We start from the raw sequence: 18,634 nt of genomic DNA on the forward strand, positions 1-18,634 counted from the left end.
TTTTTATGAAGAAAAACATATTTTTGAGAAAACACATTGTCAGAGATCAGCTTTTCTGACAGTGTGAACATCCTGTATTTTATTTGGATCTTTGTATAAAAAACATCTTTGTGCCATATCCTGTTTTTCCATGCAGAATAACATGTCATTGTTCTTTAAAAGCAGATTTTGCATTTTTGTTCTTGCATACATCCTGTTTTGAGTCTGTAAGGGAAAAATGTCCATTCTTTAAAAGCAGATTTTGTATTTTTGCTCTTGCATACATCCTGTTTTGAGTCTGTAAGGAAAAAATGTCCATTCAGCAGATTCCTTTTCCAAGCCATGGTCATTTAGTATGACTGCTGATCACATATTACTAACTGCATTTAAGCAAGCCTTTTCTTTCAGCATATTTACAACATAATTAATTTTAGACTAATATTAATAAAATCTAACAAGTACAGCCTTTGTTTGTGTTTGTCTACACCTGTCCTGCTGGCTGTGACTATTGTTGGGTATGTGAACCTCCCTGACTGGCATGTGTGTCATATGGACACACATGTGGCCCAGCACATTTCCTGCAGTGGGTTTTGTTACCATGTGTAGTGCTGGCTTCTATGGTGACACCAGTATTTGTTACAGATCTCATGCTGCAACTATAGGTGTCTACTATCTGCTGGCATCACATTCAGCCGCCCGTTTCCCTTGCATGCTCACATCCATACCATAGATACAGGTAACAACACATACTACAACATTTGGTAATTGGTAGGTTGAGTGACTTACATTTTGGGTGTGCCAGTATTGAGGGTGGTGCTGAAGGGCTGCCTGTGTCAGATGCACATAGTACACTCCCTACACATGTTTGAGCACAGGTAGTGTCATGTTTGGCATCCCTTTTACTATGTGTGTGAGTCAGAAAGAGGTGTCATTCCCTGGGTCCCTCCCATGTCAGTGTATGTGCTATGCGTTGCCTCTTTGCTAAGGCCAGGGCATACTGGGAAAGCCTGCTTCTGTCTAATGGGGCAGGCTAAGATTGTTCCTCCTCTGAGTCACTCTGTGCCTGTGCAGGCCTTGGCAATGGTGGGGGGCTGTGTGGCCCTGCCTCATGCTGTTCCTGCTGAAGCTGTTTCTGCAGGCTCATATTGTGTAGCATGGCACATACGATGAAAATTTGGGTACATGTAGCTGGTGAGTATTGCAAGGCTCCACCGGATGTGTCCAGCCACCAGAACCATGACCAGAACCAAACACATGCTCTATTATAATTCTGGTCTGTGCGTGTGCCTCATTATGGAGTTCTTGTTCGGTTGTGTGTGTGCATTTCTGATGGGTGTCATCAGCCACGGCTCCAGTGATTAACCAGCATCCTTCACTAGGTGACCGTGAGGGATGTCCCCACTGGCAAATCACTAGTACAGCTGCGTCAGATGCCAGATGTGGGAATCATGATAGCTTCCAGGGCAGCCAGCACACACATTCATTATTATGCCCTGGGCATCGCACACAATCTGGCAGTTGATGAAGGGGAAGCCCTTGCAGTTGATGTAGACCCTACCCCGCTCACCGGGTGGTGCTTTGATGCATATGTACATGCAGTCTATAGCACCCACTACCTCACGGTATTCTGCTATTTGATGGAACAGATGCATATTGCTGGCCAACGCCTCACGGATGTTGGGGAAATATACGTGATCACTGGCATGTGCTGACATGGCATCCCGGAAATGGTGGAGTACCCTAGATGTTGATGATGCCTGTGAGATCCCCATCATATCCCCAGTTGGCCTTTAAAAGGTACCTGTAGCTAGTATTCTTAGGCCTACACATACCTTGGTATCCACTGGGATGGGTTAGCCTCTGTTAGTTCTGTGTGTCAGGCGTGGCCGGCAGAGTTCAACAATTTGCTGTAGGAGGTCCCTGTCCACCCTATAGTGCTCAACTATCTCCAGCTCATGTAGCCCCTGGTACGTTACTCTGGGTCTGTACACTCTTCTCCATCTCTTCACTGTGGGTTGGTCGACAGCATTCACTTTCTCACCACCCTTAGCCTCTTCCACATGTTGTTGTATGACAGCTATTGCAGCCCCTATCATTTTGTTGTTTTGTTTGTTAAAAGTTCCCTGCTTGTATACACCGGTAGTGTAGAGTATGGGAAAAACCAGAGGGAAAGGTGTTTGCATAGTTTATAGTCACCTGTCAGCTATGCTAGTTCTCTTAGGTTACCTTCCTACTGCTGTTTTCCCTTCCCATTGCCTTCCTGTTTAAGCCCAGGGGCGTGCCGCACAAACACAGTGCACAAATGTGCACAGAGCTGCTATTTCCTGGTTTACTTTTTTTTTTCCTTTAAAACCCAGTGTGTGGCGTGTACACCCACTTAGGCAATGTAAAGAGTGCTAGGGAGCCTCAGACTTAGCTCTGCTAAGCTACGAGCAAACCCGAGCCACAGGGCTCCAGTCTGCTTACAGTGTGCCTAACTCACCTGCTATGAAGTCAGCTAACTCCTAGGTTTCTTCAAGCTATTCCTGCTCTTACACTGTTGGGTGCTGACTAGCATGCAGGGGAAATCTCGGATTCAGTATCATTCCCCTCATTTGCATAGGATTGCCTGCTGATGCATAGTTACATGTCCCACACTTAGGCTCCCCCCTTAGCAACCACTATTCACTGGCCATGTTGTCGTCTACCTGCCATTGAGTATAATGGCAAAATAGTGATTTTGGTTAGAATGCTTATTTTATGTTTTTTTCTTATTTTCCGCCCGGTCCCATTTACGTGCCGCTGCCCTATGCTTAAACAGCCGAGACAGGCTAAAAAAAATAAAAGTTGATATTTTTTTTATTTTTCCAAATGTTTTCCATGCCAATGGTCTTAGAGTTGGTCATTGGCATGCTTTCTACACAATATTCACCCTTTATTTGGAGCTGTGATGGCTCAGTTTTGTAATTTGCAGAAATGTACTCCGTTACTGGCGGAGTACATTTCTGCAGATTACACTAGTCCTGCACAGCCAGTTTCCAGCTTCCTGGATTGCAAATTCACCTCATTTGCATGGATTTCTCCTGCAAATGGGGTAATTTGCATACAGGGGCTGAGTCCGTGCAGGACTAGTGCAGGAGCGCTCGTGCACGTCCCTACAGGTTATTCCTGGATCGCACGGCAGACATGTTGCCTGCTGGAGCTCCTGTACTAGTCCTGCACACCGTGCATGGCTTGCAGAATCCGGGGGAATGTTAATGGTTTACCTTTCAAGAAAGAATATATAATGCTCATTCATAAAGACTTGAAAATGATGATATAATAGGAGGAACAATTAAAATATAAAAACTATGAAGCACAAATGAAAAAACGTGGATGTTCGTGTAAGAAAGAAAAATGCAATGCACATTTGCTTGTCTCCTAATTTATTTTTCTCATTTATGTACTACTTATGACTTCTTTCATTGATTACAAAACAGCACTGAGGGATGGAGATAAGCATCTTGCGCAGTAAAACACTATGCAAGAATTTAGGAACTACATCAGAGTTTGTGAAGTGTGTCTTACTGGTTACCTATACATAGTGGCTACTTTTATTTACTTAGCTTGAAACTGTATTGGATCATTGTAAAAAAAGTGCACAATAAAGCAGAAGATTATGGCTAGGAGGTACTACAGAGCTTCATCCAGAAGTAATGAGTTTGATTCCATTAGTGGTTACTTGTTTAGTACCTGCTTTTATGTTTCCTAAGCAGAGTTCTGTCAGGTCACCCATGAAAATAAGCACATAAGATTAAGTCCACTTACCTGTTTAACAATAAATAATACCGTATGCAATGATGTAGAGAATCCTGTTCAAAATTTATGAAAGAACTATGGATCCATCAGAATAATAGGCACAAAATATTAATAATTTATGAGGCAATAATTTCAGTTTGTTTGGGCTTGTTGATTAACAATTTCAGTTTGTTTGGGCTTGATGATTAACAACAGTATGGTATAAGTTTCATTTTTTTTCATTCCTTACATAGGACTTGACAATGATTATAGTATTTATTTTTTTATAAAATTGTTATTCAAAATAATCCACTTCATGGACAGGGAAATGTGAGATACAGAAAAAAAAAAAAAAACAATAACCAGGAACCAGGAACCAGGCAAACAGGAACTTTATTTGAAATGCACAAGATACATATATTTTTGATCATTTTATTTTGGCTTTTTCAAATTGGGTTCATGTTTGCTTCCTGGTATAGCTTCTTTTTATGTATTTGTTTTGCTTCTGCTCCTGCTAGGGCTTACTTCTAACTTCCCACTTTTTTGAATTAAGTGTGACCTTACGATTACAAAGGAACAAAGATGACACAGGAACTTCTGTCACACAAAACAAAAATGTCACATTATCATTAAAATAAGAATGCAAACATGTTGTGGCATGTCAATTATGTTTCACAGGATTTGGTAACAACTTAAAACGGAACCTGTGCTTAAAGAACATATTATCATGTCTTGTTCCATAAATCAATATATAATCCTAGCCGAAAGCATACCCCATTTGCAACATTGGGGCTGCTTCTCTTTGTTGCTACTAACTCTCCTATAAAATAGAACTGATAAAAGGGTACTCCACATTGGTAACACATTTATAGACCTCAATAAATAATCCTAAAGCCATTCCTGACTGGAAATATGGAACATAGCTAGGAACAGCAAATATCATTAGACTGGAGGTTAGAGTAATTTGGTCTCCCCAGATAAAATTACATGTTCATTCTACACCACAACATAATATGAGAACTTAAGTCATGTGATACACGTGTGGCCAATTGCTCAAGATATTCAAGTGAAACCTCTAGCAAGCACTGGAGTGAACACCCCAGGAAAATTTGCACCCTGCATTAAGGAGAGGAGTGTATGCAATTAAGATACCAGCAGCCAGATCTAGTCTTGCAAAAGTAGGTACATATTGCTACAAAGAATAAACAAAAAAGATTTATCATAATTTGGGATATTTTCCACCCCCCACATACGTGTCAACCTTTTGTCAGAAATATGTTTGGAATCTGTGGACTGTGTCTGATAGGGCTATAAATATTTGCATTGCTAAACATTTAAATTCTTTCTTTATAAATGTTGCCATCCAAATATTGGTTACTGGGGCATAAATGTAGCTCTGACTATCCTCAACTAATATAAAGGCTCACAGTTTCAAAGGTAAGTACGAAACAATCTATCTACTTACTATTACAAGCCTAGCCAAAACTATTCAAAAGGTTCTTCCAGCTTTGAAGAAGGCAATACAAACTAGACCAGAGAAGCATATGATGCAGTCTACCCTATTATCTTGGTTTACCTTGAAGGTTTAAAGGGTGCTACTCTGTTTGTCATATAGGAGATATTTGTTGCAGAGGTGGCTGATACACTGGGATATGAGTTTATTCCTTCAAAATGCCTGTTTTATCTGTTGCTGAAGGTCCTTTTTCTCAGTATTTGAGGAACAATTTGCTTTCAAAGGAACTGGGAAACAAAGAAGGTCACATCTTTCATGGCTTGAAAAGTTAAACACAGATGACAAATGGTTGAGCATAGAGTAAGGCCTACCTCAATAAGTGAAACCACTGAGGCCATTGATTCAGAGTCCATGAAGAATCTCAACTTGAGTGACATGTTTTGTAAAATACCTGCCAAAAGATGCATTACATTTACTAATGTGTCTCATAAGGTGTGAGTAAAGGGGAATTAAAATTTCTTTGCATCTAGTGAAGACAGAACTGGAAATTAATTGAGCCAGATAGAAAGATATCCAGACTACTGTAGGAATATAATGGCCAGAAGATAATGAATTATCAACAAAAATACCTAGATTCCTTATGAAGAACATCAAAAGGGTATGATGTGGAAAAGTTTTGTTTACCAAAATGAAATCTAGTAAATATTTCACATTTAGTTTAGAGACTGTTGTCTTTCCGCTATTTGTTAAGATGATCTATCCTGTGCTGGAACAACTGTGAATAAATGGAGATACAAGAAACAGCATCCAGTTTACTCAGATAACCATAGGCCAAGGTTGTTGCTTGAAGGTATGAGAAAGATATATCAAATAGTACAGTCTCCAGCTCTGACTCCCATCATATGCCATTGGCAACTTTTTCTTTCACTTTGAGAAGCATCATCTAAAAGTCTAATCATATGGTTTTGTCAGATAGTCAGATATCCACCATAACATTTATTTATTTATTTATTTATTTATTTTACATTTGTTAACTGGGAAATTCTGACTGGACCAGGTCCATTTTCAGCAGAGGCCCAGGGTGAAAAGCTCCAGCATCAAGTTATACAAATACAGTACATCCAGCATAATACACAAACCAGGTTACATCATGTATGCTGAGCATAGTAATATAACAAGAAATTAATAAAACACTCCAGGTAAAAGAAGATATAGAACATAGGTAAAAAGACAATGTCAGTTATGCATTGGTAAGAGAAGAAAATATATCAAGTAAGATTCTACAGTTAAAAGTACCCTTTCAGATGACCAAGCCTACAGGGGATCAGAGATACAGCATGTGATCAGAGAGGAGTTTGGGGAGTTAATAGTAGTATGGGTAGGGTTATATGATACAAGGGCATAACCAGGTACTAAGAAGATGTGATTTGAGGGAGTTTTTGAATATGGATGTGGAGGGGGCAGTGGACACGGATAGGGCAAGAGAGTTCCAATTTCTGGCAATGGTGTGGGAGTAGAGTGCTTTCCCTGCATTATTGTTAGCCTTGGTGATGGAGAGGAGAGATTTTTCACTGGATCTTAGGTACCGGTTTGCAGTATAGACAGTACGTAGGTTGGATAATGAGTTTTATTTGTCAGGATATTTATATTCATGTTTAGAAGGCTGTCAATATTACCTGAGTGGGGAATAGTGCTGCATCCACTGCTTAACCATTATCCAATGGTTTAGTGATGTTTTCAATGAAGTTAATGATGCTAAGGAGGTAATGCTTGTGTTTGACAGATGTAGTTATGTCAGTGTTCACAAAACTAGGAAAGTACTTGACTGTATACTACCCACTCATCCTGACACAGACTAACGTTTGTCTGAGCTTCTTCAAATGTCAGTACCTACCCTTTCCTTAATACCTACATGCCAAAACAAAGTCCTATAACCACCAAACTGTAGATTCCTCCTTGCTACAAAACAGAACCTGAAATGGTAGACTTCAGCTCATCTTTGCTGTCTTAAGGTAAGACCCCATTACATAATACTCTACTTCTAGGACTATGTTCTCTGTAGTTCTGTAACCTTTTAGCAAAATCACAGTTATATCCCTGGAAAGAAAAAGCCATTCTGACATACCCTGATAACAGTGTTACAGATAAGACATGTCTGCAAAATAACTTGACTAAATTGACCATTTGTGCACAGGATAATAATATGTTAAGTACATCAAAAACTAAGCATATGAGATTTGGAAGACATAAACTGAAAGGTGAATATTTAATAAAGCACACAGTGATTTAAACTGTAGACTCATTTATGGACCTGGGTATATGGGTAGATTCAGCTATGATTTTTTCTAATCATATCAACCTATTGGCTAATGATAGTTATAGAACTATAGGCTGTATAAAAAGATTTATAAAGTCTAGGAACTCAAGCATAATGAAGTCGTTGTTTGTTAGTTACATTAGACCCAAGCTTGAGTATGTAATAACAATATGGAAACCCTATAGGAAAACAAGCATGAATAAACTGGAAAGAGTACAGCGGAAATATACCAAGAGAATCCATGGATAGGAAAATCTAAGTTATTATGAAAGACTAAAATATCTGAACTTGTACAGTGTCTCTTACAGATATCTAAGAGGAGATCTTATTCAGGTATATAGGGCATTTAGGGACAACTACCTCTGGGAATGTTTGGGGTTATCAAAAAGTACTAGAGAATCATTAGATAACCTATTTAGAAGATTCTATAGAAATGAAAAGTGTACTAATTGGTTCTCTGACATAGTTCCCATCAGATTTACTAATCTTCCATGCAGGACTAGCTTAGTCCTGCACAGAAGCAGCTGTTTAGGAGCAGGACGGCAGCGCCATGCATATTAATAAATGCGTGCTGCCTGAGCTCCTAATCTTACACAGAGCATGTAAGAGTGCAGGGGGCGTGTCTGAGAGCAGAGCTCTCAGAATATACACTCCCCGCAATGAAGAACAGCAGAAAGGCCAAAAGAATGAGCGAGACCACTCATAGGTGTCTGCATACTGCCAGCAACATCCCCCCACATGTACAACAGCAATAGTAAATACAAAGAAAATAAACATACCATTATTTTTTTATGAATCCAATTAAAGCTAACCGTAGGTGCACGGGTTTGCCCATCACTTAGCTATGGTTAATGCAGCTTAAATGGCTGAAGAGGATAACAAGGAAGATATATGCAAATGCAGCAGTACAGCAATTGTGTAGTGGGCAGAGCATTCACCTTACAAGCAGGCATTCCTAGTTCGAGTCCCACTACAGCACATTCCATTTTCCATGTCAAATCATGTTATGACCAATATTTTAGTTGCGTAACCTACTAAATAGGTTCCTGACCCAGAGACTTCCCAGACTCTGGAATAGACTGCCCATACATGTCAAGCAGAGTACCTCTTTGGCCCTCTTCAAAATGAACCTTGATGATTGGATGGGAGATATGAAATTCACCCCAGGGATCACGTCAGTCACCCTGCTAGACAGGGGTCCAGGGAAGTAAATACTGTTGGAAGAAATAGCCAGGGAATTGTTAAGGCTAGGCTTGTATAGGCCCTAGGGCTGATAGCTTAGTACCAACCTATGAACCTATGAAATCACATATATTTGTGAACTGGAGTACTGCATTAAATTCAGATGTGAGGTGACAGTCTTCTAATGTTGCAACATCGACAGATAATCACGTGTCTCATACAGTATATGTACACAGGAATCATGGATACAAATGTTAGGTAAAATGTGTAATGAATGATAATCCCATACAGCTTCCAAATCCCCCTCCTTCCAAAGAACCATTAGATATTACTGTCTAGATCAGTGCAGTTGTAAGCTGGAGTAAGCACTAGTAAGCAAGTGTAAGCACCAATAAGCAGTAGTAATCATATTTAAGCACTAGTAAGTGAGTTTAAGCCTGTTTGCATGGGGGTAAGCAATGCCTACAAAGGTTAAGCAATATTCAAGCTAATTCCCTGTAAGCATATGTAACCGGAGGTTAGCATTGCTTACCCTTGCGCAAACCCACACAAACCCGCTTACAAGTGCTCAAAAGTGCCTTAATCACTCTGTATCCAATGGCTCTTGCTCTGCCCAGCAACAAAATAAACAGCCTTGAAGGTCTTGAACCCAGGACCCCATACACCATAGCCACAGTAATTAACCACCAAGCCATCACAGCTGTATGGAATAATGAGGTATCTCCAAACAAATCCTCACTATAGTAAAATTAAACTGAACCTGTGAAAGGAATCAGTATGCAGTCATATGTTCTTATAATCCACTACCTAACATAAATATATGAATTGGGGTACAGCAGTAAGCCCAGATGTGAGGTGTAATTATAATAGAGTGTTGAAGTCCCCATTGAAACACAAGGACTCCATACAGTGTATGTACACATGACTCATGGATACTAGACATATATATAAGATGTAATGAATAATAAATCAATGCCAAAAATAAAATATAATGCAAAGTCTATTGTTCGCAATGCTAAGCATTACACAGGCCAGCTTAGGAGGTGTAATCAGTGTGAAGACCAGCTAACTCAATGTGCCCAGTGGTATACCCCATTAAATAATGCCAACCTTAGGTAAGCAGGTTTGCCCATAGCTTAGCATTTTCAAAACTGACCAATCACGGCAAAGTGTGGGAAATCGGCCCTACTTAAACCCAACAGGTGGGAATATATCTCATAACTGGTTGTAGCTTCCCCTTGCATGCACCATGGCAGAAAAGGGAGAGGGTGTGCGCTTCCGGATACAGTGCTGGGGCATCCAGGAGTCCAGAGTCATGGCAGGACTCCTTGTTAAAAACCATGAGCAGAGACTGCTGCAGGGCCAGTACCAGGGTTCCCAATATAATGCAGAAGCCTGGGACCGTCTAGCCCGTGACCTCACCAGTGCTACTGGCATACCCCGAACTGGTGAGCAGGTCAAGCATCACTATGCTGACCTGAAGTGGCGTAAGGGGGACCCTTTGGAGTAGTGGATCCAAGAGGCTAGAATGGCAGGGGCTGTCCCAGCTGTGAGTAAGTATCACTCCGCTATATGTGTAATAATTGCCAGCCCATGTGTATCATGGATAGGTATGGCTAAATATTCCTCTTATGTCCTTCACAGCTGCAAGTGAGCGGGTCGCGAATCAGGAAGCCTATGGATATCACCTGGAGGGGTTGCGACTCGAGGCAGGTTAGTAATAGTCTTGCATGTACTGTCATAAGAAATAAATCTACAAGTATTAGTAAATTAATTGCCAGTATAAAACCTGTATTATTTAAGGCAAGTACTGCATACACTGGAGAATATGGCAGGAAGAGTCTCATAATGTATGTAAATAAAAGCATACTAGCATGACAATAAAGGTCTAACTTCTGGACTGCATGTGTATACTCTGGTATCATATGGTAATGTAGATTTACAATCATGTAATAGTACTGTTGTATTAAGCACTGTTACCCACACTGTGCACTATAAATAGAATGTGTAAGAATGCCTGTATATGACTAGTGTAATCCCCAGAGGTCATTTAGTACAACTGAGAGACACATAGACAGAAAACAGTGAAAAGGCAGACAACAAAATCCAAATAGCACATGCAATTGAGATGTGAACTGTTGTATTTTTAGCACACACAGCCATTGTTTGAATCCTGGCAGTGGTAGTAGTCTGCATACAGAATCATACCCCACAACTGTACAGATATGTACAGTAAAGTGTCCCATATCTGTTGTCTGTCACCCTGTCCCCCTGGGAAATCAGTGGTATGATCCCAAGACGTATAGGCAGCAAACAGTAAATACAACAGATTGACACACATCTATAAGAACAAAGCTGACACACTAGCAACTCCCCAAAAACCTTATGAGACTAAGAAGCCACATATGTCCCATTTACACCCCCATGTTGTCAAGCTGTGGCCAGAATGTGTACAGTAACAGAGTGAGATGTGTGTGCATAATAGTAATGCACAATCTGATACTGTGTGTGGGAACATTCAGGTAGTGCTAGCAAACATTTCTTCCACAGGTCTGTCAGATATGAACACTGTGCCCAAAATACAAGAATGATACCCTGTACAGGTACTGTTTACTTTGGTATTGTATGGCATTGTGACTGATGCAGTTGCTCTGAATAATAAGGTTTTACTCATCACTGTCGCCCACACAGTCCTACAAAATATAACTGTCTAGGAAATCCTGTATAAGAGTATTGTAATAAAAGGTCAGAATGCAAAGCCACAGGAGCATTATAAGGCAGAAAGCAGATAAGTTAGGAGATATACAGCAATATCTATATAGCACACACAACTTTAATGGACAGTGCTTTAGTTGTAGCAGACACAGCCATGGTCTGAATCCTGGGAGTGGAAGTAGGGTGCATACAGAATCATATCCCACAACTGTACAGATAAGACCAGAATGTCCAGTATACGGGCCCATATATGCTGCCTGTCCCCCTGTCCCCCTGGGAAGTCAGTGGGATGATCCCAGATGTTTAGGCAGCAAACAGGGAATACAACTAATTGTCACATATCTATGAGAACAAACCTGTCACTCTAGTAACTTCCAAAACTGTTATGAGAGTAATAAGCCAAGTATGTCCTATCTACACCCCCATGTTGTCAAGCTGTGACCAGAGTATGTACAGTAACAGAGTGAGATGTACGTGCATAATACTAATGTGCAATCTGGTACTTTGTGTGGCAACATTCAGGTAGTGCTAACAAAGATTGCTCCCACAGGTACGTTGGGTACGAACACTGTGCCGAGAAATAAAAAGCATGATACCCTGTACTGGTACTATTTACTCTGGTATTGTATGGAATTGTGTGCGTTGCAGTTGCTCTGAATAATAAGGTATCACTGATCACTGTCACCCACACTGTGCTACATAATATAACTGTGTGTTGCCCTGTTTCCATAGTGTATGCTGTTAGAGGTAATGCCCCAATCCATCTGAGAGGCTGTTTGCCAAACAACAGATCTAGTTCCTGCTCACAGTGAATGAAAAGGGCCAACACCAACATGATGTTTTTAGATACTGGAGTGTGTTTCCATGCAATTGGCTATGGGAATGTTATCACAGCTGGTCCACATGCAATCAGCTAGGGGAGGGCTACAATTCGTGCAGAGGCCATCAGCTGATCATGAGCATCACTTAAAATACACATACTGCTGCCAAGCAAAGCAGATGGAGGTCTCCACATCCACCAGAGAGGGTGTTCAAGAGGCAGACAGAGGCAAAGACAAGTCAGGGAGTGGTGGGAGGGTAAAACCTAAGCATGTTTGTGTCACACACCTGCCAGCACAGGGTGTCAAACCCCTGATGACTATGTAGTGCTATCACAGTTCTATGCAGTTATTGGATGCGCCACATGGCTTACCTGTTGCGGAGTCCTCAGAACATATATGTGATGGTGACTGACATCTGCAACAGGGATACTATATACGGTAGGTGACATACACGTGCCTGTCCGCATGAACAGGTGTCAGCATCAACTCAGCCACACTCTCACAGGGGTGTACACACATTGACACACTTAGCAGGGCCAGGTTTACAGCTCATTAGTAGTGGGATTGCCACAACACATCACTCTGCAGGTATCACATGAACCACACGGGTCATATGGGGTTGTATGGGCAAAGGGTATGGGGAGGTGTCTAACATCAGACAGCATGCTTCAGTATGCCCATGGGGGTTGTAGGGAGTGTGAATGTGAACATATGCACCATACAACACACACACAAACACACAGGGTGCCAGTACTGACATGCATGGGTGCATGTCTGCACGGGTGTGTGGTGGTCGACTGTGCCAGACAGCTGTACAAGGCAAGGCAATGGGTATACCTTGGCATCAGGCCACATGACGATGGTCTGCATTGTGGCTCAGTCTGTAGTATCTGCATTTGCCCACACAGGTGGTTATTGTATCCCCCCATCCAGTCACCTGGGTGACTATTGTGTGTGTCCAATGCTGTGCATCACTTCCCATGTATGTGTTTCTTAGTCCATGACATGGACGGTGTCTGGGATATGCACACCTCCCATATGCATGTACAGTGACATGTGGAACTGTACCTGGGGTGTCTGGACCAGGTTGTGAACACAAATTATCATCAGATGTTCCAGTCTTGCCCACCTGTGGTGGGAACTGGTAATGGGCAGCAGGTTTACCCTGCATCTAAATTGATAGCATGCTAATGGCATTCCCTGGTGTCAGTGGCATCTGTCAATGCAGGGCATGTTGTCAGGCATGGCATGTCTTTTATGGGTCACATGTGATGGCACCACAGGTGTTTTAGGTGTCCATTGGGGAACATAGGGAAGGTGCACTGTCTGCATGTATGTGCATATTGGACAGATGAACAGGGTGCCATGCCCTCTTTAGCCCACAGCTATCACCCCAAAGTTACTATCAGTGGCCAATATGCAGTGTACTACCCACATATTGGCTGTTGCCTAGGCATGTGTGTGTGTATGAGGCATGGGTTGAGAGTGTGCTCTTGGTAATACTGGGGTTGCTAACTGTGATTGCCTGGTCTTGATGTCACATGTCTGGGTATGGCTTTGCACCCCAGCTTCTCAGCTATTTCACATCTGTTATCCCTGTATGGTGGACATTGTGATATATAGCAGGGCCACCATATAGGAAATATGCAAAACCCGCTCCACATTGGCTTCAGGTGTCACACACTCACAACAAACTCCACACAGGATACGTGTTACAAACACACACACACACACACACACACACATACACACACACACACACACACACACACACACACACACACACACACATGCACACACACACACACACACACACACACACACACACACACACACACACACACACACACACACACACACCCATCATGTCTGGGAGTAGAACCCCTACCTAACTAGTTTATTACACTACAGCACTATGCAATTATAGTATGCACCATGGAGATTACTGGAGTACTCCTTCCCCAGAGGTGTATATTACTTTTGATGACATCAGCAGGATTGCCAAATTAGGCCATTTGAAATGTACTGTGTGTGACTAGCCTAAACTGCATTGCTCCTTACAAAGACAGCGAGACACATACAAAACATCCACAACCAACATGTGTGGGTATAGAACCCCTAACAGAGGTCTATATCACACTACAAGATAGAAATGTTACAGGACGCACCATGGGGATTACTAGAGAACTCCTTCCCCAAAGGTGTATTTCACAATGAATGACATCAGCAGGGTTGCCAAAGTAGGCCATTTGAAATGTACTGAGTGTGACTAGCCTATAATGCATTGCTCCGTACACAGACATTGAAACACACACAAATCATTAAAAACTGCCATAGGTAGGGATGGAACCCTACCACAGTTCTACATTACACTACAGCAGTACACATTTACAAGACGCGTTACAGAGATTACTAGGCTACAGCCTTCCCGGAGGTGTATTTCTAGGTGGGTGACATCAGCAGCCTTGCCAAAGTTGAGTATATGAATTGTAAGGAGTGTGAGTACCCTAAAAAGCATTGCTCTCTACACAGTGAGAGGCAGACAGACGCACACAAATGCACACACACATACTTGCCAAGTCTGGGGTTAGAACTCCTACCTAACTACTTTATCACACTACAGCAGTATGCAGTTACAGGACACACTATGGAGATTACTGGGCTACAACTTTCCCAGAGGTGTATTTTTAGGTGGGAGACATCAGCAGCCTTGCCAAAGTTGAGTATATGAATTGTAAGGAGTGTGAGTACCCTAAAAACATTGCTCTGTACACAGTCAGACATGCACACAAACACACACTCGCCAAGCCTGGGGTTAGAACTCCTACCTAACTAATTTATCACATGACAGCAGTACGCAGTTATGGGATGCGCCATGGAGATTACTGGACTACAAGTCTCCCAAAGGTGTATTTCACATTGGATGACCTCAGCAGGCTTGTCATAGTAGGGCTATGGGGAGGGTGGTGTGTGCATGGGCCATAACCCATTCATCTAGGGGTGACACGCCACATGCGGGCACACACAGGGTCATATGTCACAGGTACGTGTATAGAGCTGCTAGATGACTACTTCCTTGTACAGTCATGTTGCACTGCTGGCAAGTGCACCACATAGTCTGTAATGCTGACAGATAGTGGTGGCTAGTATCTGCAGTGAGTGACATCTGCACCTCATATGTTTGAGGCCCCTTGGCTGTGTGCTGGGTGGGACAGGCCTGGATGGCTTGTTGTCACAGTCACTCTCTTCCACACATCTATGTACATCTACCTTTGGCTTAATATAGTGTGTTGTCCTGACATATATGTCTGTATTCCTATCCACTGTCTGTGCAAGGCATGAGTGGTGCATACTAACGAGTGTCTGCACTAACAACTGTAACTGCCAGATATGTCTGGTCCACTGGTATTTGCAGTCATGGCCTTCATGTATTTAAGTGTGTGACCATGCCCAGTATGACCTTTCAGTATGTTGTTGACTGACATTGCCTGCCTTCATTTCTCTAAGTGTGTGAGCATGCCCAGTATGGTAGACTGTATTGAATTTGTGGATTGTGTCCAGGTAGTTTGTGCTGCAGTGCTGACCTTTATGTTATACACTGACAGGTAGCATGCTGTCTCTGCAGGGTATCCATCGATCATTTGGCTTTGACTGTTACTACATTCCTGCATAGCAGAGGGGGCACACCTGACTGTTTCTACATTTATACACAGGAGGGGGGCATACCTGACTGTTATTATATTATTATGTAGGGTGAGGGGGGCACACCTGACTATTTCTACATTTCTACACAGGGTGGGGGGGCACACTTGACTGTTATTACATTACTATGTAGGATGTGGGGGGCACACTTGAAACTTGTACACATTTGCTATGACTGTTATTCTACTCCATTTGACAATTGGTAGATTAATTGATTATTTTTCCCCAATCCCATTTGCGCGCAGCTGCCCTATGCTTAAACAGCCGAGATTGGCTAACAAAAATCAAATTTGATTTTTTTTTTTATTTTTTGTATTGTTTGCAATGCCAATGGCCTTATACTTGGCCATTGGCATGCTTCCTCAATGATATGCAGCCTTTATTTGGAGCTGTCATAGCTCTGTTTTGGATTTTGCAGAAATGTACTTGGTTACTAACCGAGCACTTTTCTGCAGACAGCACTAGTCTTGCACGGACTGTTGCAAGCTTTCTGGATTGCAAAATCACCTCATTTGCATATATATTCACCTGCAAATGGAGTGATTTGCATACCAGGTCTTAGTCCGTGCAAGATTAGTGCAGGAGCGCTCGTGCACCCCCCTGCAGGCTGTTCTTGGATCGCACATCAGATATATTGCCTGTGTGGGCTCCTGCACCAATCTTGCACTCCGTGCAAGCTTTTGAGAATCCAGGGGTATGTTAGTTGCCACTAAAATAAGGGATCCTCTAGGAAATTTAGGAAGTGAGGTAGGTCATTCAGATTCATTTCAGAAGCCTGAAATATCACAAGCCTGAATTTCATAAGCCGGAAGACCAAAAGCCTGAAAATTCAAAATCCTGAAAACTCAAAAGCCTGAATCTCAAAAAACTGAAAATATAGAGAACACAAAGAATAACAATAGTCCAGTACAAGGACACACAAAAATACATACAAGACAAAAGATAGCACTTTTCACCAAGTATGGGCAGGGGGAAAGCACCCCTGCACCCCCTGCTAATTAAATATATCAACTCCAAGATTACACTTTACAGAAAAAAATGGCAAACATGCCATCACGTTTCATGACTGCCTGTTGTAACCTTAGTGATGTTCCCTTTTAACTTGCTATACTACAACACAACTCATGAAAGTGTAGTGATGTGCAATCTTGGAGTTGATATATTTAAGTAGCAGGGGGTGTGGGAGATGCAGACCCCCACATGGGGGGGTGCAAGGTGGCTTTCCCCCCTGCTTATATTTGGTGGAATGTAATCTGGTTTGTGTTGTCTTCAGTCAGTATATGTATTTTATGTGTTTTCTGTCTTATGGGATTTAGACTTTTGAGTTTTCAGGATTTTGAATTTTCAGGCTTTTGGTCTTCTGGCTTATGAAATTCAGCCTTGTGATATTTCAGGCTTCTGAAGTGAATCCAGTCATTCAAATGAAGCCTGACAGTTTGGCTTTAGGGCGTGCATAAATGTTGATGAAACCTATAATCAAAGAATTTGTTTGGCATCAAAGGTGAAAGCTAATAGAGAAGTATTGGTTAAGTTTCCATGGTCACTAAGTTTCTAATATCCATTACCTGTCTGTCTCTTTGTAGTCTATCAAGAACATCTGAGTGATAACAGAAAAGAGTACTAGTTTGAAGCAAATGGCCTATTGTTCGTAAAAGGTTTACAATCAATGTTTTAGAGAACTTAGTTAGTAATGAACAAAAAATAGATGGTTCTTCCCAGGTTTGACAAGCATGATTACCACTGTTGCTCCTCTTGGTTCTGGTGGGGAGGAACTGGATCCTTAGTGTGTAAGTTCAACACATTCAGTGTAATTGTTCCTGTTTTGGGAGAACTTGATAAAAATTTCAAAAAGAAAACTATGGAATCAGGGGACCTTTCCTCCTTTAGACGTTCAGAGGACATGCTCCAATTCCTGTGCACTAAATATTTAACAGACAAGCTTAGTCTCCTGATAAGGTAACTGTTTAAGAGAGATCCACAGAAGGAAGTCCTTAGTGGCATTTCATGCTGTTGACCTGGCAGAGGTGAAAAGGATTCTCAAATTTATCTGGAGGTTGGTGCAGTATTTGGTTCAAAGAGTGTACTTTAGTCTCAGACACAGATTCTACTAAGATGTAGGCATTCTCTTCATAGTTTTAATTTAACAGTTCATACTAATGTTTGTAAACACTGGGCAGAAGCAGCATGACTGCTTTATTCAATAGTTTTAGTTGTCAACCTAATTTTGAAATACAATGAATCTTGAGCTCTGTATTGGAGCTCAGCTACCAATGATTTATCATTTCCATCATCAGAGTCCTAAAGGAGTGAAAACTGGGACAGGGGTCCACACCAGTTTTCCTTTATTGTCATGTTCATCCAGCTACTAAATTTGACTGCCAAAACGATTAATGTTGTCCCAGGGAACATCATATGAAGAATCGCCTTGCTCTTGTACTTCCCAGAGTTCATCCCAAATTTCTTTCATCTTGCTCTGAAAGCCTATCAACTGCATAAACAATAAGTTTGGCCTCACAGAACAGAAGGCACGTGATTGAATAAAGGCTAGAAACCATAAGTAATCTGTCACTAACTAGTGGCATTAAGGTGACCTGCCATTGGCTGACAGTGGCCTACTCTTCCTATTAATAAACACTTTGCCCATACTTGACCAGGTCATTTGTAGCATGCAGAAAACAGTATGAATTGGGTGCTAGCCAATCTCAAAGG

Source organism: Protopterus annectens, chromosome 2.part1, assembly GCF_019279795.1.
Source record: "Protopterus annectens isolate FY-2018-M chromosome 2.part1, PAN1.0, whole genome shotgun sequence".
Classification (NCBI taxonomy): Eukaryota; Metazoa; Chordata; order Ceratodontiformes; family Protopteridae; genus Protopterus; species Protopterus annectens.